At 34.9% G+C, this 25,187-nt stretch overlaps 1 long non-coding RNA gene across 4 annotated transcripts; it reads right to left on the reverse strand.

Moving 5' to 3' along the window:
- Nucleotides 1-1,578: 1,578 nt before the first annotated feature.
- LOC124888491 lies at nt 1,579-9,553 on the reverse strand. 4 transcript variants are annotated; one of them, XR_007046786.1, is made up of 3 exons: nt 8,748-9,371; nt 7,042-7,166; nt 1,579-2,304 (listed from the first exon to the last, which is right to left on the reverse strand). It is a non-coding gene; the product is annotated as an uncharacterized LOC124888491 (long non-coding RNA). The 4 variants fall into 4 exon arrangements; XR_007046784.1 differs by lacking the exon at nt 7,042-7,166 and having other exon boundaries at nt 8,748-9,553; XR_007046785.1 differs by having other exon boundaries at nt 7,042-9,553.
- Nucleotides 9,554-25,187: the final 15,634 nt, after the last annotated feature.

Consider the following 25,187-nt stretch of genomic DNA (forward strand, 5'->3'; position numbering starts at 1 on the left):
ACAAAAAATTTCAGAGAGGGAGCGCGATTTGGAGGCGACGCCCCACCTATAGCGGGGTTGAACCCAGGGCACCATCTCACCCACTCCCAGGCTTAATAACTGAAGGTTGTCCACTCCAACACGAATTGGACTTACTCCTATACCATAAATACATTTCATATCATGTTTTTACGTACTTTGGGACATCTTTAGAGAAGCGGAGGCTGCTTTACACATTATTTAGGTTTTATCATTCTTTAATTTAGTTTATTCATGGTTTGTATCATCAATCCAAGGGATTGGATAATGAATAATTCCATTAAAGGCTAAAACTCCTATCCGGGGTTAAGGCCACGATCATGATTACTTTTGTTTTGAATTAAGTTTTTTCATTTGCCTATTATTATTGGTTGTTTGTTTATTCTTGTCTTAACTATTTTAAGTATTAGTTACCCTTAGAATACATAAATTGTCAACCTTGTGAATTCAGGAGAGGGAATAAAGTGATAGAACACGGGAATAAGCAAAGTATAATTCTTGATTCTTTATAAAATAAGAAACTTGAATTAGTATCTACGACAGGAATGTACTTAGATGCCTTACTTGATTCATATGTAGGATGATATTTGTAAAGAACTTAAGTGAACTATTACATCCCCGCTCAACGATGAGTTGTAAGGTTCAACTAAGGTAAAGGATTAGAGATTGGGAAACCATAATCATGAAATTAACCCTACAAATCAACAACCAAGATAAGGAATTTAACGAATGAAGTTCAATAATATAGTATTATTGGTCGTAAGCCTTAACCCTGGGTTTCTATCCATAGATTGTCCTAAGTCATTAATTTTCTGCATTAGTTTAGTTTACTTTTAGTTTACAATTCTTAAACCTCCTTATTTACTTTTTCTCAATTGTTGAGCTAGAATTAGATAGGCGGCGAACGCAAGCCCTGCCGCCAAGTCCTTAAGAGATTGATACTTGGGCTTTCTTGAAGCTACTTTACTACTTGATAGACCACGTACACTTGCATGTGCGCTTGGGCGCTATCAACACCACAAATATTCTTATGACAAAACTTCTTGTACTTTCTCTTTAATAGCATTGTCTTAACACTTTCTTCAATATTATTGACTGTATAACATCCTATATATGGTGCAATCCTTGAAAGTACTCTTGCTATGGATATATAATCGCGCGACACCTATAGAACAAAAATAAATCTATATTATACGTACTTTTCATTAAAAAAAAAAAAAAAACACGAAATACATAGTATTCATATATTTTCTTTTACATTATACATATTACATTACAAAAAAATACATATGCATATTACAGAATACATTCTTGATTCATATGTATATTACCATACAAAAAATACAAATATAACTCTGATATATATTTACGAAATACATATAAGATTCATATTAAACATTAACGAACATAACTATAATATATATCTTCATATGTATTTGTAAAATACGAATGTGACTCATACAAAACAATAAATACAAATGCATATCTTAAATGGTAATAGCTATATGCATATACATATACATATAACTAAACCAAAAAATACATAATACATATCATGAATATTAAAAAATTACTAAGAAAATATATGTTACCCTCAAAAAAAATATATCAACATAACCATATTTGTATAAAAAATACATATACTGTACATGACCTATAATCTAATAAAAATACAAATACAATTACATCTTCAAACTAAACTAAAAACATGCCACGTGTAGTTCAAAAAGTTCAAATACAGAGAAATTTCAAATTGCGTGTTCATATTCACCGTATCCATTGGCCTTAGGGCGATACGTTTGATGATCATCAGTCACGTAACCATTATGGTTAGGGAACATTAAAAACTGTCTATCAACAGGGCAGCTGGTGATCAGTAATAGAGGTGCTGAAGTATCATAGGCTGTTGGCTTTGGTTTCAAGAGGACGTCCTTTTTTCCGATTTGGTGGAATGTACATATTATCAAGATTCTGAAGGTTCTTATATAAGTTCCCCAAGTACCCAACCATTCCTTTGACAAAGAGAAGCCTAATGACACTGCATATTGGCAAATGCAAGAATGTGAAACAGGAAATCAATACACTCTTGCCAGTCTTGCAAACATGATCTTTTTGCTTTTGCTGTCAGTCAACAGCTTCATCGTAACCCTGGACGTTGTCGAGAAGCCTAATGACACTGCATATTGGCAAATGCAAGAATGTGAAACAGGAAATCAATACACTCTTGCCAGTCTTGCAAACATGATCTTTTTGCTTTTGCTGTCAGTCAACAGCTTCATCGTAACCCTGGACGTTGTCATAATTGTGAAGCAACAGCAGCAAAAAGAAGAGAAAAAAATTAGAGTAGCTTGCAAGAAACTAACAATATATGTTTACTATATACACTTATAAAGAGCAGTAGCTAGGTTGTGTATAAAAGATCATTGATAATCACAGAGAGCGTACAATATATATTTATGGTTGATTGATTTTCAAGAGGTACACTGGAAAGGGAAAAAAATATATGGTTAAATAGGAGAGAGGTAAAATAATAGAGTGAAAATAGGAAAGAAAGAGTGAAACACGCGTGTGCAGAGTTAATGGGAAAAAAATACTACTTTTGCTATAAAATGTAATTTTGAAAAAGTATTGTTATTTATTATAATTATGATCTTAAGTTTGTCACTTCGTGTAATTTTTCCATTAAAAAAAACAATTAAAAAAAAATAATGTGAAATCCCCAACCTGAAATAAAAAAAATAGTAATAAGAAAACCCCACCCCCAATGTGAACCCCCACTAAAAAATAATATAATAAAAAAATTGTAATTAAAGAAAATCCCACCCCTCAAAGTGAAACCAAAAAAAATATATAATAATAAAAAATTAACCCTTCTCCCAATGCTTTTTTTCCCCAAAAATATTCAAAAACCTTTCCCATCTTCCATAAAATTTGTATTCGCCATTAATTTTAGTTATAGCTCTTTTTGGTTTGATTATTTAATCAAAGTAAGAATTCATAATATTTAATACTTCTAAATCAATTAGAATTTTATCTTATATATAAAAAAAATACAATTGTTTTTAACTGATATTTTAGATCAAAATTTACTAGAAACATAGCTCTACTTCTACTTTTTCTTCTTATTTTGTTATTAATTCAAGTTATCTTTTTTTGTGTGTGTATTCATTATTATCATCTTCTCCATATTTCTTTATTCCTTTTAGTTGTTAATTTTAAATATTATATATAAATTATGATTAAATAATTAACAAGACGATGAATTCTCCTTTTTTGATAATTTTTTCTGTGTTTCTCTTTCAGTAGAAAATTTTTGTCAAAAATTAAAAGAAATAAGCATAACATCACCGAAGAAGTGGTCAAAAACATCAAAGGTTTGTTTCTTTCTTTTTGTCCCCAAAAAAATTCAAAAACCTTTCCCATTTTTCATAAAATTTGTATTTACAATTAATTTTAGTCATAACTTTTTTTGCTTTGATTACTTAATCTAAGTAAGAATTCATAATATTTAACACTTCTAAATCAATTAGAATTTTACCTTATATAAAAAAACATACAATTCTATTTAACTAATATTTTGGATCAAAATTTACTTAAAATATAGCTCTACTTCTACTTTTTCTTATTTTATTATTAATTCAGGTTGTCTTTTTTTTGTGTGTATTCATTATTATCATCTTCTCCATCTTTCTTTATTCCATTTAGTTAATAATTTTAACGATTATATATAAATTATGATTAAATAATTAACAAGACAATAAATTCTCCTTTTTTGATAATTTCTCTTTTGTAGAATTTTTTTTATCAAAAACGGAAAGAAATAAGTAAAACGTCACCGAATGAAATGGTCAAAAACATCAAATGTTTCTCTTTTTTTTTTTCCTTCCTTTCTTTAGCTATGACTTTGATTTGATTATGTTATTTAACTATTTCATTAGTATTAGTTGAATCTTCAATTAAACTTATTAGTTGAGTTCTAAATATAAGATTATAATAAGTGTTGAATCTTGATATGCATAACTTTTATTTGAAAGACGAACATATAAATTTAGGATTATAGTCGAATATTTTAATTTTGGGATTACTAATTAAGTTTGAAAGTGGATCAAATATATTTATTCATTATAAATTGAGTTTAATCTATCTACCTACTATTATAAAATCCTAAACATAAATGTTAGTTGACATAAATATCTTTCGAGAAATCTTCCCAACATATTGAAAATTATTGAGAAATTAATCTGGTTGAACAGATTAGTTGAGGAAGCTTCTGAAGAATCTAACAAACCTAAACAATCCAAATAAAATAATAATTGTGTGATATGAAATTGGAGAAATTGGAGGAAAAGATTCTGAAGATTAAAGAAAGTGTTGATATAAAATTGGAGAAGTAGGAAGAAGAGATTCAGAAGATTAAAGAAAGAGAGAAGAGGTGAAGGAGAATGGCTCAAGGAAGGAGTAAAGAGAATATACTCTTCTTTGTAAACTTTCTTGTGTTTAAACTAATATACATGTTTTTCGGTTGGCTAATTTCTACTTTTGATAATAACGAAAAGTTGTCCTGATGTCAAGATACTAACAAATAGAAAATGCAATAGATATTTTGAAAGACTGTCATGCTTTTTATATTTTGAATGATTTTACAAAATTGAACTCACTAAATTGAGGTACACGTGTGAGGTGCGTATATCTAAACTTGTATATATAGAAGTTTGAAGACTTTTAGAAAATGATTTGTACTTAGGTTTCGTATGATACAAATACAAATTTCTTTGAAATCTATATAATTGGGCGGAGGCCTTTCAGTTAAAAAATTCTTATAATCTACTACTTAAAGGACGTATGGTTTCAACAATTGCTACACACAAAAATATCTGCTTATTGATTATGATAAGGTTTGTTAGGGTTTTGGTTTAGGTATTTATTATTATTTTGTGTTGTATAATAATCATCATAGAGTGGTTTTAAAACTAATTTGTTGGGATTTGGGCAAGTATCTTAGTTTTTTTAATTACATGAGCTTTCTTTTTTGGAATTATAGTTTTTTTTTAAAGTGTACAATAATAATTATCAGGTATTTTTTAATAGATAATTGTTAATTGAGAAGTTTTTGGTGAAAAACGGATTTAGGTATATAATTTTCTTACTAGTTGAAACCTTGATAGTATCTACAACAACATACCCAATGTATTCCCACAAGAGTGGGATCTGGGGAGGATAAGATGTACGCAGTCCATACCGCTACCTCCGAGGAAGTAGAGAGGCTGTTTCCGATAGACCCCCGGCTCAAAGTAGAGAACAGTAAACAAAGGGATGGGAAAACATAATAGAAAATCAGGAATAAGAAAATAAAATAGACATAAGAGAAATATGAAATATGAGACATAAGGGCGATACGAAATAAGAAAATAGGTACTAAGACATAAGAACTAGTACACCCACCTAGTAATAACCTACACTCCCATAATAAGGACCCTATGAACATGGACCTAGGCTTACTAACCCAGCTACGCAAGACTCTCCATACTGCAATCTACAACCCACACACCCGCATTAGCCTTCTGCCCTTATCCGCGACCTCTACACCTTACTATCTAGGGTCATGTCCTCAATCAGCTGAAGCTACTCCATGTCATGTCTAATCACCTACCTCTAGTATTTCTTCGGCCTACCTCTACCCCTCTTAAATCCATCCAAAGAAAGCCTCTCACACCTCCAGACTGGGGCATCCGCACTCCTTCTCATCACATGCCCAAACTATCGCAGTCTTTCTTCCCACAACTTATCTTCCACTGAAGCCACTCCCACCTTCACCCGAATAGTCGCATTTCTTACTCTATCACCTCTAGTAAGCCCACACATCCAACACAACATTCTCATTTCCTCCACCTTCAATTTTTAGATGTGCGAGTGCTTGACCGGCCAATACTCCACACCATACAACATGGCCGGATGGACTGCCACTCTATAGAATTTGCCTTTAAGCTTAAGGGGCACCTTCTTATCACATAACACTCCTGAGGCTAGCCTCCACTTCATCCAACCTGCTTCAATACATTTAGAGACATCTTCATCATTCTCACCATTCCCTTGAATCGTAGACCCAAGATACTTAAAACTGTCCATCTTACAGACATCCTGGGAGTCCAACCTCACCACCCCTTCGTCCTCCTGTCTCAAGTCACCAAACTTACATTCCAAATACTCAGTTTTAGACCTACTCGACCTAAACCCCTTAGACTTAAAAGGTTTACCTCCAAACCTCCAATTTGTCATTCACACCCCCCCTCCACCCCCGCGCATCTCATCAATCAGCACCACATCATCTGCAAATAACATACACCAAGTCTCCTCACCTTGAATGCTCCGCGTCAACACGTCCATCACCAATACAAAAAGGAACGAACTAAGAGTCGATCCCTGATGCAACCCAGTCTCAATCGAAAACTACTCTGAGTCTCCTTCCCTCATTCTCACCCGAGTCTTTCCTCCATCGTACATATCCTTAATAGCTATGATGTACACCACCGGGACCCCTCTCACCTCCAAAGAACCTCCCTCGGGACTTTATCATACGCCTTTTCTAGGTCGATGAATACCATGTGTAAATCCTTCTTCCTTTCTCTATACTGCTCCACTAATCTCCTCACCAAGTGGATTGCCTCTATTGTCGAGCGACCAGGCATAAATCTAAGTAGATTCTCCAAAATAGACACAACCTTCCTCAACCTTCACTTGATCACTCTCTCCCAAATCTTCATAGTATGACTTAACAGCTTAATACCCCTCTCAAATTTGTTTATAATTGAATAAACAAATTTGATTATAATTTGAGGAAAGTTTTTAAAATTCCAATTTGTTTGCTTGTGATTTGCAGTAAGTTTTTAAAACATTCTATATGTTGTTGAAGTTTACAGTAATAAATGATGATGTAGCAAAATTATGCAACCAAAATTCATTTTGAGGCGCTTACAGAGGAGAATAGAGAGAAACAAGAGGTACCACATGGAAATCACAATTCACCTTCTAAAGAGGTATCAAATGATCAACAAGGTGAAGAGAGTAGGAAATAGTCCACAAAAGAATGGGTAACTAATTCTTTGAAACATCAGCTTCAGGCGAATAATGAACCAACTTCACTTGAAAAACTTGCACATGAAAAGAAAGTAATTGATATACTGGACCATAATAAACAATCAAAGATAAGCTTGACTGTAGGGGAAAAGGAAATTATACAAACTGGGGAAGAAAAATTGCCTTGAACTGTACAAAAACCAGCAGGTATAGCTGAAGATGGATGTAGAAATATGCATGAATATGCAGGCTATGGTAACCAGGAGCAGATACAGGTTCAGGATTTTTATATTGCTACAGACAAGCAACCTAATGAGAGTTTAATACCAACTATTTTGCATCAAGATATATCTTGCAATCCACCTGATACTAAGGATAAATCAATGGTATTATTTGATGCTCCACTGAATGTTGATGATTCCTAACCTCAGAATATCAACTTCAGTGTAGCATCAAAAAATACCATTGAAAATTATTCTAAAATAGGAAAAAGAGGTAAACCTTGAAATGTTGTTTTAAAATTAGACATAGCAAAAGCAGATGATAGGGTCTCATGATTTTTCTTGATGAAGGTGCTCAATAAGATGGGCTTTTTTAGCAAAGTAATAGATGCAATTTGGAGGCTTATGTCTAATAATTACTATTTTATCCTTCTTAATGGGCAAGAAATAAGTTTTTTTTCACTCAACCAGGGGGTTAAGCAAGGGGATCCTCTGTCTCCTGCCCCTTTCATTTTCACTGTTGAGGTCATGACTAAGGCTTTGAATCAGCTGTTTGAAGATGATGCTTATGTGGGTTATGGAATGCCTAAGTGGAGTTTTAACATTAGCCACTTAGCATATGCTGATGATACAATTATTTTCTCCTCCTCTAATGTTGTTTCTATGCAGAGAATAATGCGGGTTTTGCAGAAGTATGAAAAGGAATCTGAGAAAAAGATTAATAAGGAAAAGATTTTTTTTCTACAGGCATAAGAACTCTCAGACTGAAACTATTCAGTAGGTTGAGCAGGTTATAGGAATGGAGAGAGGTGAGTTTCCTTTAAAAATTCTTGGGTGTCCCATCACACGTTCTAAGAAGAAAAAAGAGGACTTTGCAGAGGTAACAGACAAAACTAAAGGCAAACTACAAGCATGGAAGGGGAGATTGCTTTCATATGGTGGTAAGGAAGTGTTGTTGAAAAATGTTTTACAAAGTGTTCCCATATATGTTCTTTCAACACTTGTCCCCCCCAAGAGTGTAGAATCTTTGCAAAATTCTTCTGGCACAACAAAGAACTGGGTAGAGGTAGACACTGGTCAGCATGGAAGCATAATAATGTTAGATAAAAGAAGGGGTTCCACAGATTAGAAGAATAATAGAGAACTGATTCACTGATTAACTATAATATTAACAATAGGTACACCAGAAACAAGTGGTCACACATCAATTAATAAAGGTAAGGAGTAGCAATATGATTTTCAGTGTTGTTTTAGTCCAAGTTATTAGAAATAAACCAATGAGAGAAAAGGGTGAAAGCAAATCACTTCGTATGGAGCTAGCGGCCAATAATCAAGGATTAATCAAACAACAAGGGCAAAAATAATCTAACAACAAAAAACATGCAGATTAAGGAACGGGAAGGGATTAACAGTAGAAGTAACAGGAACAAAAACCTGATAACAATAATTAATTTCATTCATATTAGCTCAATACAGCTGAGATGATACCCTTTGAATTCACATGCAACCTAGATAGAAACCAAAATAGAGGTGTAAGTAGATAGTAGGGATTAACAATAGAAATGATTTAATCTACTGTTGGAAATAAGTTCCTATGAATCCAACACCTACATCCAATGAGAGTTTTGGATGTCGAAGGTCGATGCACTCAAACAATAGGAAATCAGATCTAAAGTTACAATCCCTTGACATATATAGTTTTAATCAACAACACTAAACACCTGAACACTACAATTTTCCCTTGAATCTAATTTTTAGTAAGATGGTGGTATAAGTTTATTTGAAGCTCAACCCATAAATAAAGGATTAAATAAAAGGGAAAAGAGGAACTTAGCTTCAATAATTCACGTGACAAGCTGAAGACAGCGTCAGGAGCAAGGGAGCTGAGAAGTCGTCGGATCATGGGAGCATGGGAGCTGAGTAGTCGACGGAGAAGCCATGGATTCCAATGAAGGCGGCGACTGTTTAGTTTCCTAATTTGATGTTTAGTTTCCTAATTTGATCTTTGAAACCCTTTTCTGATTTGGGGTTTATTTTTATATTTGTTTTGTTTTGGACTAGGGTCACCTATTGGGCTGATCTATACTCTATCTATAAATAATTTAATAATTAAAAATTATATTTCATAGTTAATAATTTTTAATAATTACATGGTATGGTTAATGTATATATCAAAGGCGAGTAAAACTTTCTCTCTCATAATTAATTTTTTATTTTATCTCTTAGTTGATTGGAGTGTGTAGCAGCAATAGGTCATTCTTTTATTGGACGTTTTAGCGGCAGTATGTATTCGTCCTAATTATTGGACGTTTTAGCGGCAATATGTATTCGTCCTAATTATATAGATCTCAAAGTTTATTCTAACATATATCAGAGAATATTTTTTTTTCTTTTTTTTCTTTCAAATTTTCTGATATTTTGTATTTTTCCCTACATATTCGTTGTATTTTTTCATAGCAGATTTTGTTAATTCAACTAAATTGTTATCAATTGTATATTATGTGTCAATTATATATGCATATATGTATAAGTTGTATATTAATTGTCTATATAATATAGTTTTATAAGTCATATATGTATAAGTCAATTTCATAAGTCGTATATGTATAAGTTATATATGTCAATTGTCTATGTCAATTATATAAGTCATATACGTATAAGTTGTTAATTGTATATATACATCTAATTTTTTTTTTCAATTGTATATCTGAATGTTTGTATATTATCGTAGTGTATATTAAATAAATATATATCTGTATATATACATTTGCAGAATATATATTGAGTATGTACATATACATTTTGCATAGTGTATATAAAAATATACGATTCTTGAAATTATAAAAAATAAAAGAATAAGAAAGAAGGGGCGAGATAGAGGAATGGGAATGGAGGAAAGGAAGAAAGATGGGAGACAGAAAAAGGAGAGAGGCAAGAAAGAGGGAGAGAAGTGGAGGGATTTAAGGTATATCTAAGTTTTGTAACTATGCAAACTTTAACCAAGCCTTGTAATTATGGGCCAAAAGTTATCTATATCTGAATTTTTGCTTTTCTTTTTTATAAAATGCGCTAAAATCCCAACTTTAAATTTTTAAAAAAATAATAATAAATTGTGATGTATTTTTGATAGAATATTGTCAATCGAGAAGTTCTTTTGTATAATTTTGATAGTATCTATGATTGAAGAGACGAATTTGCTTGTGATTTGAGGTAAGTATTCTAATATTCAAGTATATTCTTGATGTTTATGATAACAAACCATGATTCATACTTGATAGATAGTTTCTAATTGAATTCTTTTAGTGCGTTTTTAAAGTTTAAAATAATAAATTATCATGTACGTTTGATAGGCAATTGCAAATTGAGAAGTTTTAAGTAAAAGACAAGCATAGGTATAGACTTTTATTAATTGAAATAATGTAAGTATTTTAGAATTTTAATATGTTCTAAAAATTTACAATTATTTATTTATATTATTTAAATAGAAATAACATTTATTTTAACGTTAAGCATTATACTTTAATAATTTTATTCATCTTATATATTGTTCTATTAGTTAACAAGATACACACATGCAAAACATATAAATACACTAATATATATATATATATATATATATATATATATATATATATAAAATAAAGGGTAATAAGTTTCGACATGCCTGCTGGAGCTGCTTCAATCGTAATTTTACTATATTACCCCTAATTAATTACTATAGGTTATTTTTATATTTAAAAATTAATAATATTTAATTAAAAAAGGTAAAATAGACAATTATAACATATCTTCTTCAATTATTTCAATCATAATTTTACTATATCTATATCACCCCCTAATTAATTATTATAAGTCATCTTGGTATTAAAAAATTAATAATATTTAATAAAAATTAAAATAGAAGTAAAATAATAAATTAACTCTTGATGTTTTAAATTACTTGACATCTTATATGAGACCCACTTAAATTTTTTTCATAAATATTTTTTATAGCAATTTTGTTATATCACTTCTAATTAGTTATTATGAGTTATTTAATACATGTCTAATTCACCACATCGTGATATTTGGTTGGATCTTACGTATTAGAAAATTAATCATGTTTAATAAAAAAAAATAGACATTTATGACATGCTTACTTCAGCTGCTTCAATCATAATTTTATTATATCATACCTAATTAATTATTATAAATCATCTAAGTATTAAAAAATTGATAATATTAAATAAAAAGGGAAAAATAGACACAAATTAACTCTTGTTGTTTTAAATTAACTTGACATCTTATATGAGATACATTTAAATATTTTTTGTAGCAATTTTGCTATATCATTTTTGACGGCGCTCAAGCGCACACGCAAGTGTACGTGGTATTATCAGGTAGTAAAGAGGCTTCAAGAAAAAAAACAAGTATCTTCTTCCCAGAATTGATGACTTGTTTGATCAACTTCAGGGTGCCAGTTATTTCTCTAAGACAGACCTCAGATCCAGCTAACATCAGCTCAGAGTCATAGAATGTGACATTCTAAAAATAGCTTTCCATACTCGGTATGGTCACTTTGACTTCCTAGTTATATCATTTGGTAGTACCAATGCCCTAACTACTTTTATGGACTTAATGAATCGTGTGTTCAAAATGAATCGTGTGTTCAAGCAATACTTGGACATGTTCGTCGTAGTCTTCATAGATGATATTCTGGTCTATTCCCGCAGTGAGTGTGATCATACAGACCTTCTCAGAACAGTACTTCAGACTCTCAAAGATCATCAGCTATTCTCCCAATTCAGTAAGTGCGAATTTTGGCTAAGGTCAGTAGCATTCCTTGGTCACATCGTTTCCAGTGATGGCATTTGAGTAGATCCTCAAAAGACCAAAGAAGTAAAAAACTGGCTTCGCCCTGTCTCTCCATCAGATATTAGGAGTTTCTTGGGTTTGGTTGGCTATTATAGATGGTTTGTTGAGGGATTTTCTTCTATTGCATCCCCTATGTCTAGATTGACTCAGAAGAAAGTCAAGTTTTAGTGGTCAGATCCTTATAAGAAGAGTTTTCATGAGTTGAAGACTCGACTCATCTCAACTCCAGTCTTATCTCTCCCAGATGGTTTAGATGGGTTTGTAGTGTATTGTGATACATCCAGAGTGGGTCTAGGTTGTGTCCCCATACAGCATGGTAAGGTCATAGCCTACGCCTCTAGACAGGTTAAACCCCATTAGAGAAATTATCCTTCTCATGATCTTGAGTTAGCAGCCGTAGTATTTACCTTGAAGATTTGGAGGCATTATCTCTACGGAGTTCATGTAGACGTCTTCATAAATAATAAGAGTTTTCAGTATGTCTTTTCACAGAAAGATCTCAATTTTGTCAGAGAAGGTGGTTAGAGCTTTTGAAAAATTATGACATGAGTGTCCTTTATCATCCGGGCAAGGACAATATAGTGGCTGACGCTCTCAGTAGACTGTCTATGGGTAGTGTTGCTCATGTGGATGACGGTAAGAAGAAGTTAGCTCAGGAAGTACATCAACTTTCCAGACTAGGCATTCTCTTAGTCGATACAGATGAGGGTGATATTTGGGTTTAGAGTAGTTTAGAATTATCTCTAGTTTCTGAGGTAAAAGAAAAGAAATATAGATATCTCAGCCTTTTCAAGTTGAAAGAGTTAGTCTAGGATCAGAAAATAGAGGTTTTCTCCCAAAGGGGAGATAGTGTTCTTCGTTGTTAGGGTGGTCTCTGTGTTCCAGGTGTAGATGACTTAAGGTAGCAAATTCTTGCAGAAATGCATGGTGTGCGCTACTGTATTTATCCAGGGGCTACAAAGATGTACCATGTCTTGTGGGAAATCTATTGGTGGAGTGGGATGAAGAGAGACATTGCAGAGTTTGTGGCTAAGTGCTCTACATGTCAGCAGGTTAAGATAGAGCATTAGAAGCCTATTAGGTCTATGCAGGAGTTCAGTATTCCTATTTGGAAGTGGGAATTTGTAAACATGGACTTCATGGCGGGTTTGGCTCGAACTCGTCATGAGCATGATTCAGTCTTATTCATTGTAGACAGAATGACCAAATAAGCTTATTTCCTTCCAGTTCATACCTCTTATTCAGCCGAGGATTATACCAAACTCTACATCAGGGAGTTGGTCAGATTGCCCGGTGTTCCGCTATCTATTATCTCAGATAGAGGTACACAGTTCACGTCTTATTTCTGGAAAGCATTCCAAAAGGGTCTTGTTACCCAAGTTCACCTTAGTACAACCTTTTATCCTCAGATAAATGGTCAAGTAGAAAGGACCATAATGGTCAAGTAGAAAGGACCATTCAGACGTTAAAAGATATGCTATGGGTGTGTGCAACCGATTTCAAGGGAAGTTGGGATGACCACTTACCTTTGATTGAGTTTACATATAACAATAGCTATCATTCCAGTATTCAGATTGCTCCATTCAAAGATCTCTATAGTAGGAGATGTAGATCTCTAATTGGTTGGTTTGAAGTTAGTAAGACCTCAGTTATAGGGCCTAACTTGGTATTATCGCCTTAGAAAAAATCCAAATGATTAGAGAAAGACTCTGGGCTACTCAGAGCCAACAGAAGTCATATGCAGATGTTCGTTGAAAAGATCTCAAGTTTGAGATTGGTGATCATGTATACCTAAAGATCTCTCCCATGAAGGGAGTGAAGTGGTTTGACAAGAAAGGGAAACTTATTCCTCGATATATCGGTCCCTTCTAGATTCTCAGTCGATTCTGCAAGGTAGCTTATGACCTCGAATTGCCTTCAGATCTAGCCTCAGTTCATCCAGTCTTTTATGTCTCTTTGCTCAAGAAGTACATAGGTGACCCATCAGTTTTAGTACCTATTCAGAGCATTGATGTTCAGAACACTCTCTCTTATGAAGAGATTCTAGTCGAAATCTTAGACTATCAGACCCGTAAATTAAGGAACAAAGAAGTCCCTCTAGTTAAGGTTCTTTAGCGAAATCAGTCCATCGAGGAAGCTACTTGGGAAGCAGAGGCAGACATGCGTACCAAGTATCCTCACCAATTCTTTGCCAACTCAGATCAAGCTCAAGGTAACAATTCTCCTTAAGCTTACTCAGTTTCATGTTCAGTGTTCATCACAAACTTGGTATGCAGTTTCATGCTCATGTTCCCATTATAAACTTTGTATCAAGTACCATTACATATTCAGTCATGCACACATGTATTAGTTTAGTTATGTAATTATGCATCAGACATGCATTCTCATTGTGAGAAACTTAGTTCTTTAGAACACTCAGTCATGCATTCATGAATCAGTTACGCATGCATCAGATATGGATGTTCAATATTATATGTTCAGCTTGTCAGTCATGTCATTCATGAGATCATGTTCTGATTATTCATGTTTAGTATGTACGTCAATTATCTTTTCTCCCTACTCAGTCAGTTTTATTCAAGGACGAATGTTCTCAAGGGGGAGATATTGTAATACCCCATACTTTTTCCTAGCTAATTTCATCACAAGAATGTCTAGTATTATCTTCTAAATTGAATAATGGTTATTCTATGAGGAATTTTCAATATTTTTACTTTTTGTCATGTGAGAAATTCAATAAGCTTTCCATCGATATAAGATTCGCCCAAATCCGATAACCAGGTCAGAAGTTATGACTATTTCAAGTTCCCATCGTAAAACAGCGCCATATTTGTCAGTGATGCGCTGTGCCACCAGAGGAAATGGCATTTGGAAAATTCTAGTAGGGGTACGAGATTATGGCGCTTCGTACTAGGGCCCAAATATAGAATTGTCCATTTCCAGTGTCTTAGCGCGATTTCCTCCGCGTCGTGCCAGGGGTTCAGTTCGGGAAGATTTTACTAAAATTAAATGATGCATCTAGGGTTAAAATGGTCAACTTTCCATCCTTATTTAAGCCCTTTAACATGTGATTCAGCCACTTTTCTCCCAAAATATACTAGTTTCTATCAAGTTTCTCTCAGTAACAAGCTAGGGTTTTCATATAAGATCCAATTTCAAGAAGGTTTCACTATCAGTCCTCATGAAATCACGAACTAATGTATACATAGTGTTCATTCATGGACTCTTTTCGTCCATAAAGTCCAAGAATTCCTTTTCCAACTTCAAGTTATGGATTTTCTTTGTGATTTCATGATTGGGCTATTCTTGTTCATGTTGATAAATGAGAAATTGAACTCTACTCCATGTTGGGTGAAAATTTCTATGTGAGTTTAATTATTATAGATATAGATTCATGCAAACCCTTGAATAATGAAATTAGAATGTGACCATGATGTTTAATTGTTGTACAATGATGTTTACATGTACCATTCCTGCAATATGTTTGATTTAATACCGAAATAAAGGAAAAGTGCCTAACTAGCATGTTGTCATGAAATCCCCATGTATGTACAAGCTTATACCTATCGCATGTTTGATGAAATGCTTCAGTAAATGTATTATGGTGATTATTATGTATTCAAGCAAGTCATGTTTTGTCAATTTCCTTCTATCGAGTCCTAGGGGTACTTGTACCCAAAATATTAGCTGTGTGCCTAGAGCCATGTCATATTTTCACGATACTTTTAGTCAAGCTATGCTCTTTAGACTCCAAACAGTCTTATGACTCAAGAAATCTTTATGATCTCATGAACTCAGTCAGTTGTCAGATATTAGTAGTATTCCGTCAGTCAACGGAATTCAAAAATTCAGCTCATGTTCAGTTCAATAATTCATGTTCAGTGTCCATTTAGATGGAAGTAGAAATTAGCACCGAGTGGACCCAAGGATGGGGACACACACTATCAGATAAGGGTGTGATCCTTAGCTGTCATCCTTGCGTTCCAGAAATATGTAGCCAGCATAGGTTGAGACATTAATACTATCGATGAGGGTTGGTGAAGTGGATAAGCATTGTCAGATAGGGCCCCACCATTTTTGTACAGGGGACACTATCAGATGAGGGTCACCCACAACTTGTTCTTAACAGTGGCACGGTATTGACACCCTTCCAATTGGGGTTACAGATTGGACCCCAACTCAGCTATAATGGCATATTAAGGGCATGCCGATTAGATAACTACTTCCCATAATTTCATGTTACAGAATCAGGACTGTCAGACACAGTCAATCAGTCTTAGTATTAAAACTCAGATAGTTTTTAATATTTTAGGACTGTCAGATACAGTCAACTCAGATATAGTACGGAACTCAGATAGTTCTATTAGATTCATGACTGTTAGATACAACCAATCATATTATCAGTTATATTCGGATTCAGTAATTATGTTATCATAGTATTAGTGTCAGTTGTTATGTCTCATGCATATATTCTTACGCTCATGATAGTTAGTCAGTTATTATTATTTTTATACGCATGAACCCCATGCATTCAGCCTACCTCACATGCATACCAGTACATTCAAAGTACTAGCGTATTTGCGCTATGGTGTTTTATACCATAGGTTTAGAGACATGAGCTCCAGAGAAATAGTAGATTCTAGATATCCATAGACAAAGTTAGAAGTGAGTCCTCATCTTTCGAGGACATGATTATTTCCCTATTATCTCATTGTAGTTAGAGTTAGTTAGGGACATGTCCCATCAACTTCTTACTTAGACAGTTCAATCAGTTAGAGGCTTTCTAGACTATTATGCTTCAGACTTCAGTATGTTCAGTTTTGTTTTGGGTATTCTATTACCTCACACAGATGTTATATTATTCAGATCATGTTCAGTATTGAACCTTATGGCCTTTCAGTTCTTGTTTCCATATTATAAAGTATTTTATGCAGTATATAGGTACAAATATCAGTCATGGGTTAGTTTGTGGTCCTTCGGGGTCATGAGCACCATATAACATTTTGGGTACCAGATTTGAGGCATTATAGGATTCTACCCTAAGCTTTGTTGGGTTACTATATTTGACAGCGACCGCATAATCTTTAAATTAATGGTATAGGTTGGGCATTATCAAATTTGGCGTCGTTGCCGAGAAATATGATGTTAAGTTATGAATTGAGGTTGTTGCAGTTTATGGGTCTTTTTTTTTTGTTCTTAGTTGGATATACACCGATGTATCCCTAGTACACGGAGTAGAGACAATCCCTTACTTCCAGTGAATCCGAATCAATAGAGGATCCTACAAACACATAATAGGATGACATAACCAAAAAGAGATGATATTCCTGAAAGGGTTCGTGATAACGTGCCGCCCCCTTTTTTTGAAGGAGTTTAGGACATTGTTGACCAGTAGAAGAGGGTGCTATTGGCACAAGATGCTAATCAGAGGAGGGAAGAAATTGCTCAGTGGATAGTTCGGTTGGTAGAGTTAGTTGTGCAGAGAAAGAAAGCAGACCGTCAAGCAGCACTCGGTGGAAACTAGAACAGAGTTAGAGGTGTTCGTGCTCAAGTGATCCAAGAATACCAATATTTATAACCATATGAGGATGATGAAAATGATATGGGGTATATTGACCCGATAGAGACTGGAGCCATTATTATTCCTATTTTACTGCCAGGCATTAAGTTTGACATAATAAGCACAATATTTATCTCTTAAATCTAAAGGGTGTATTTACGGGTTTTCCTACAGATAATGAAAATATGTACCTTGAAAATTTCATTGGGATCTGCAGTTCATATACAAATCCAGGGATAAATCAGGAGGTGCTTAGACTGAGGTTGTTCCCCTTCTCACTTACAGGAGAAATATCTTTATGGCCAGGGTAACTGCCAAGAGGATCTATCACTACATGGAACGAGTTGCATAGGATATTCTTAAATAGTTTCTTTCCTCTATCAAGGATGTTGAAGCTTAAGGACAAGATTTATAATTTTAGGCAGTTGTAGTCTGAATCCATATATGAGGCTTGGTTCAGGTTCAAGAAGAAGCTGAGTATGGTGCCCAACCATCGACTTTCAGGGATGAGCTTATTGGAGATGGTCTACAGAGCCCTAACCATCATTTCTAGAGTTATGGAAGACACCGTCTCTAGAGGATACTTCATAAAACTATGCTGGAAGGTAGCTTTAGATCTTGCTCACTAACCGAGGATGGAAAACTTGAAAGTCTAAGAGGGGATCTAGTACGTATGCTATTGGTGCCTCCTACAACCAAAAAGTAGTTGATGATTCAGTGGAGCAAGAAATTATATTGTTAAGAACTGATCTTGGGTTAGTAGCAGCAGTTTGAAGCAGCAAGTTTCAAGAAAATGAGCGCAGTAGGAGCCTTCCAAAGATTATGAGTCAGAATTAGAGAAGAAAGCAAACTATCTGGACCATTAGTTGGCGGGTTTTCAATCCCAAGGGCAAGGAAACCAAGGTCGAAACTATTATGATAGATATAGAGATAATAGTAGGCAGTGAGATGGTAAGGAAGATAGGTACATTTCGCCAAGCAGATGAGATATAGAATTAAGAATGAAAGAGATGCTGACTAATCTTGTAAAGGGTCAAGAAAAATTAGAAGAAAAACCTTAAGGGGATTAAGGCGGACATTTTAGGGTTGACTCAAAAGTTTAAATCTCATGCCACTACTATCAAACAGACAAAATAATAGTTTAAGAAGGTGTCAGCAACACTGAACCAGAGGCAACCAGGTACTTTTCGAGCAACATTGTGTAAAATTTAAAAAATGACGTTGATGTTCTTCCCATCACCACAAGGAGTGGTATGACTGCTATAGATCCCTCATTACCTGCTATGAAAATGTCAAGGAATGAAGTTGATGATACACCTGAAATACATGTTGCAGAGCCAAAAAATGCAATAGATGGTAATGGTAAAAATGGTGAGGATAAAGGTAAGGTTCCAGTCATTGATCAGGAAATAAGATAAATTCCTAGACCACCCTTACCTTTCCCTTAGAGATTGAAGCAGAAGAGAGAGAAAGATAAGTTCAAGTGATTTATTGAGATGTTGAAACAGTTGAGCATGAACATACCTCTTTTTGAGGCAGGGGAGAAGATGCCTGGATATGTCAAGTTTATAAAGCAATTAGTTATAAAGAAGAAAGGGGCTACGATTGAGAATGTTGGTGGGTTATACCACGGTAATGTAGTCATGACTACTTCTTTAGCCCAGAAAAAGGGTGATCTCGAAGAATTCACTATACCATACCCTATTGGGTCATTCCGGTTTGCCAAAGACTTATGTGACTTAGGAGCCAACATAAATTTGATGCCACTGGTTGTATTCAAGCAACTGCATTTATGCCCTCCTAAACTGAGTACAATATGGTTGTTGATGGCTGACTGCACTACGAAAAAACCTATGGGCATCTCTTTTAATATGATTATGAGAGTTGATATCTTTATATTTTTGGTTAACATTGTCATTATGGACTGTGAGGTTGACACTGAGATACCCATCATATTGGGGAGACCGTTTATGCCAACAAGTAGAGTTATGGTTTACATGGATAAGAGAGAACTGAAGTTTAAAGTCAATGGTGAGGAGGCCTTATTCAATATTTGAAAAATAATAAAACAACCGTCTGACATGAGAGTGGTGTCGGTGATAGACTATATTGATGACCTAAGAGGATATTCCTATGGGTATCTTAATGAATTCTGAGTAATCAAGGTATCCACATCGTGCTGCGATATTAAATCAAGGGTTGCATAGGAGACAACCTATGGGCTTGTTGGTGAAGTCTGAGTAACTAGCATAGCCACGTCGTGCTGTGACATTAAATCAAGTGCCAAGTGGGAGGCAACCTACTATTTTAGTTTTCACTTTTGTTTGTTTTTCATTTGTAGGTTTATAACTTATGGACTTACCCAAAATATGGTAGAATTGCTACATTTATAACTTTCCAAGTAAGGGGACTTTTTGACCAATACATCTAGGTGACCAGTCTCACTCGAGATAGGTAGGTTGAGCAATAATTGAAAAAAATGAAATCTTGAGGATAATAATGGAAAGTTCTGAACTTTAACATATAATCATACTTTCAAAGCTGTAAATTCAAGTTACTGAACCATAAGTAGATGGGTAAACACTAAAATGCAAAGTCTAGGAAGCAAAAAGTTGGGCCGAAAAATCAGGCCCACTTGCGCCCAGCATATGCGGACTACATGTGGGGCATGCACCCACTGGTAGGTCGCATGTGGCTGCCGCAAGTGGCCTGTTTGTGGGCCTAAATTTTAATTAAAATTTTGAGCCCACCAATGCATATTTAAGATCAAATTCAGCCCCTTCACTATTTAAACATATTTTTCCTCATCCTAACCCATTCAGATCCTTAACATCTCATTTTTCTCTTTAAATCCAAATTTCCCTCTCAAAGCATAAACAATTCCCACACTTAAAAAAAAAGCTAAATTGAAACTTATTTGGGATACCAACTTGTTCCATCACGCTAAATACAAGATCAATCTGTGATTTTACTGTATTTCTTCATAGTTTACTTTTGGATTCTCAAAGAAAAGGTAATTTTCTTAGCTCCTAATAGTTATGTTTTGATTTAAATATTAAACAAGCAAATTGATATATGTATTTCCTTGCAAAATAAATAGAAATAAGAATGCTTGTGTGTAGGAGTCTTCAATTAGCCTAAAATCTAAATGTAGGGCTTTATTTTGAATTAAATTCTAAGGTTAGGCCCTGAACGAAAGTTGAACTTGAAGAAGTAGAGGAATACCAAAATTTGGGCATGTTATTTTGCATTGAAAGTTATGATTGTTGATATATGTGTACATATTGGACTTGTTGGGACTTTAAATAAGTTATAGGGGTGTGAAAATTGACGAAAAATTTGAACTTTTTAAATTTTGAGTTTTTCTTCAACTTCTGCAATCCCTCATTTTTTTTGGAAACTAACAACAAGTTTTTCAAGTACCCATGGCACCAAAATCTGCTAAGAAGAAGGTTCATAAATCGAGGAGACGAGATGAGTCCCTTAATCCCAGTGGTTCAGTGGAGGAATACCTAATTATATGACTTAGAGAAGCTGTAGGTGTGGTAACACAGAGAGTGACTAAAGGATAGGTGCACCAGGTAGTTGAGACTATTATTTTAGGCACGATGGGACAATCACTACCTGAGAACTCTCAGTGGGGAAGAAGGCTAGCCTTTACTAGGCCTATGTCTCAGGCTGAGGCTATTTAGGTTGTCCAGGCTGCCCTGGTAGTTGTAGCCCAATCGAGGATAAATTTAGCATGAAGATTACCTCTATATTTTTCTCCTCCGAGTGATGATGATGATGATGAGGTAAATTCTAAGTTAGTTCCATAAGGTATAGCTCAGTACCCCGGTCTGAGGAGAGGTCCAAAGACTCATCAGAGGCCGCAAATTAGGAGGAGTAATTGATAGTACCCTAATTTAAGGAGTCTACCACAACCCATGCACAACCATTAGGTGCACCCTAGTGTAAGGAGGGTATAGAGTAGGCTTCGGTGCTTACTCCAGATGAGAAGGCACAAGCACAGTAAGGACAGAGTTCTGCTACCCCTACACATACCTCAGAGGCACTTTTTGATGAGGATAACCTGAGATGGTGTGTGAAGGGAAAATGATGATATATGATATAGACAATCATATCTTAGAGACCGGCATGCCCAAGAGGCTTATTTTTAGGAGCTCAGGATTGATTTATTTGGGCTGAGTAGAGTACCATAGTTATAGGCTATCTTTAATCGTTATTAGTTGGAGTGGATGACTTGACCACTCAATTATTATAAACCGGATTTAGTATAAGAGTTTTATGCATCATATTGTGCCATAGTAGTTCTTTTAACGTGCAAATTTTCAGGCATGATGAGACAATACAGAGTAACCAAAGCTTTAGCAGACCCTTATAAGAGAGTTCAGAGTTGATCTTTTGGCAGAGAATACCACTCATGTATCCACAAAAAACTATATCACTCTCGTATCCATAGCAGAGTATGACTACAAATTGAGAGTCACATGTGACAGATATATCATGAGGTAGGAAAAGCATAGACATGAGAGAGTTGAGGGGCTAGTTGGATAGTTGACTATATATCACCCTAGGGTGATGATACCCTATGGATCAAGAAATATGGTATGATAAAGAAGGCCTCATTGATATTTGCTAAGTTCAGGTTATTGATCATTAGATATTGACTGTTCTCGACTATTTCAAACTATGTATTAACTTGGAAGAGAGCTGCTCTAATTTTTAGTATAATGGTCGGGTATGCTATTGACTTTGTAACCATTCTTCGGCATAAGATTCATGATAGAGCCTTTGGGAAGGTGATTAATTTGCCATTATCATGCCTTATTCAGAGATTGTATGATGAGGTAGGTGTACAAGAGATATCGAGTATCGATGAGAGAGTACTTATGACAGCCGCTTCATAGATAAAGACTATAAATAATCTAGCACCCTCAGTGTTTCCCATGAGACCTAATGGGCCTGCTAAATTACCTTGAGTCCAGTCTAAGGGTTCTTCAATTTCCACAGAGCCTAGTGATGTGCATGGGGGTTATATGGAAGTTAGTGTTGATGTTTAGATGGGGGAGCATAGAGAGGCCCCAGATTTGAGCACTCAGGGTGAGGGGACACTAGCCACTTCTTTGTCAACTCTGGCTTCAAGTTTAGAGTCGGTGGGTAATTCTTTATTACCCTCTCATCCATCCATTACAGCTGCTGCTATAGGTATGATTTTGATATCTCGTAAGTCCTTGCAAATCCTAGTGGACAATTAAAGATTTATTGATGAGAACTTATATGTTGTTGAGGTTGAAGTGGCTACTCTATTGGGTAGATCCGGCCATAGGTTCGTACTAAACTAAAGATGGCAGAGTCCAGGTGGGATATCGTATATAGAGTTGCAATGTCAAAGTTACATACTCATAAGCATCTCTATGAAGGGTAGGTCAATAGTATCCACTTTAAAGAACCTTTGCGGCTGTCTGGATCCCATCATGATGACCACCGAATGGATAGTAGTGACAAGCTTCAAGAATAGAAGGCATAATTTGAATTTGATGATAATTGTGTAAAGGCTTTTAATTATCTTAAGGAACTCCTTGTGTTGGCTTCTATTATAGTATCACCAGATTGACATTGCCCTTTGAATTAATAGGTGATGTAAGCAGTGTTGCTCTAGGTATCGTATTGGGCCAAAGAAAAACAAAAGTTGTTGCACCAATTTACTATTCAAGCAAAAAATTGAATGATTCTCAACGTAATTATATGGTTACAGAACAAGACTTGCTAGCGATGGTGTATACTTTCAAAAAAATTTTAGCCTATTTGTTGGGCACAAAAGTGGTTGTGTACACGAACCACACCACTCTTAGATATCTTAAGGCAAAGAAAAATGAAAAACCTTGATTGATTAGGTGGAGAGTTCTCTTGCAAGAGTTCAATTTTGAAGTGAAAGATCGAAAGGGGTGTGAAAATCAAGTAGCCGACCATCTTTCCCACCTTGAATCCAATCATAAGAAGTTGGGTGAGATTGATAGTTATGACGCCTTCCCCGATGAGCTAGTCATGTCACTTTTAGAAAGCATTAACCTTGGTATGTGGATTATGTTTACTATATAGTGAGTTGTGTGCTTCCCGATGAGCTTAATCATTATCAAAAGAAGTGTTCCTATTTGATGTAAAAAAGTATTTTTGGGATGAACCATTCTTGTTTATGAAGTGTATGGATGGGGTGATCCATCAATGTGTTATAAAGGCAGAAATGAGAGATATTCTTAAAGATTATCACTCCTCTCTATTAGATGGTCATCATACTGGGATTGGGACAGCCGCAAAGGCTCTTCAAAGTGGATACTATTAGCCTACCCTTCATAGATATGCTTATGAGTTGGTCAAAATATGTCCTCAATTCTAAATTCAAAGTATTGTTTCAAGGAGGCATGAGATGCCTCTTAAGCCCAATCTCAAGGTTGAACTATTCGATGTTTAGGGGATCTACTTCACCAGTCCCTTTGTAAGCTCATATGGTAATAAATATATCTTGGTAGCCATTGATTATGTCTGAAAGTGGGCGGAGGCTATTTCTATATCAAACAACGAAAGTAAAAGTGTCACCTTTTCTTGAAGAAGTACATCTTTACAAGGTTCGAAACTCCACGGGTAATTATTATCATTTTTGAAATCGATTCTTCGATGCATTGTTTGATTAGTATGGGGTTAAACATAAGGTTGATACTCCTTATCATCCCCAAACTAGTGGCCAATTCGAAGTTTTGTATTATGAAATAAAGTCCATCCTTGAGAAAACCATGAATATTGGTCATACTAATTGGGCAAGACAACTCGATGATGCTCATTGGGCATATAGAAAGGCCTATAAAACTCCTATTGGTATGTCCCCCTAACAATTGGTATTTGGGAAGGCTTGTAACTTACCCATTGAGTTGGAGCATAAGGCTTTATGGGCTTTGAGGAAGATGAATATGGATTGGGAGGATGCTTTAAAATTGAGGGTCAATCAACTTCATTAGTTTGAAGAGTTTCGAGTCAAAGCATATCAAAGCTCCGTATTGTACAAAGAGAAGATGAAGAGGTGGGATGATGCCAAATTATTAAAGAAAGAGTTTTGTGTGGGTTATAATATAAGATTGAAACTCTTTGCATGGAAGCTTAGATCGAAGTGGTCGGGCCCATTCATGATCTCAAATATTTACTTGAGTGGAGCTATTGATTTGGAATATCATGAAAAGAAGAAATTTGTGGTGAATGGTCAATGAAGAACTACTATATGGGTGGACCTAGAGCACTAAGGTTGAGTCGTTTTGCTTCAAAGATCCAAAATGATGATCAAGTGATGTTGTGCCATGACTATAACTAAGGCACTTCTTGGGAGGCAAACCAAGATTTATTTTTTATGCTTTTAATATTTTTGATATTAATTTTAGCTTAGTTTTGATTGATACAGGTAATATGGAAAAATT

The sequence above is a fragment of the Capsicum annuum genome, chromosome 11, assembly GCF_002878395.1.
Source record: "Capsicum annuum cultivar UCD-10X-F1 chromosome 11, UCD10Xv1.1, whole genome shotgun sequence".
In the NCBI taxonomy this organism is placed as follows: Eukaryota; Viridiplantae; Streptophyta; class Magnoliopsida; order Solanales; family Solanaceae; genus Capsicum; species Capsicum annuum.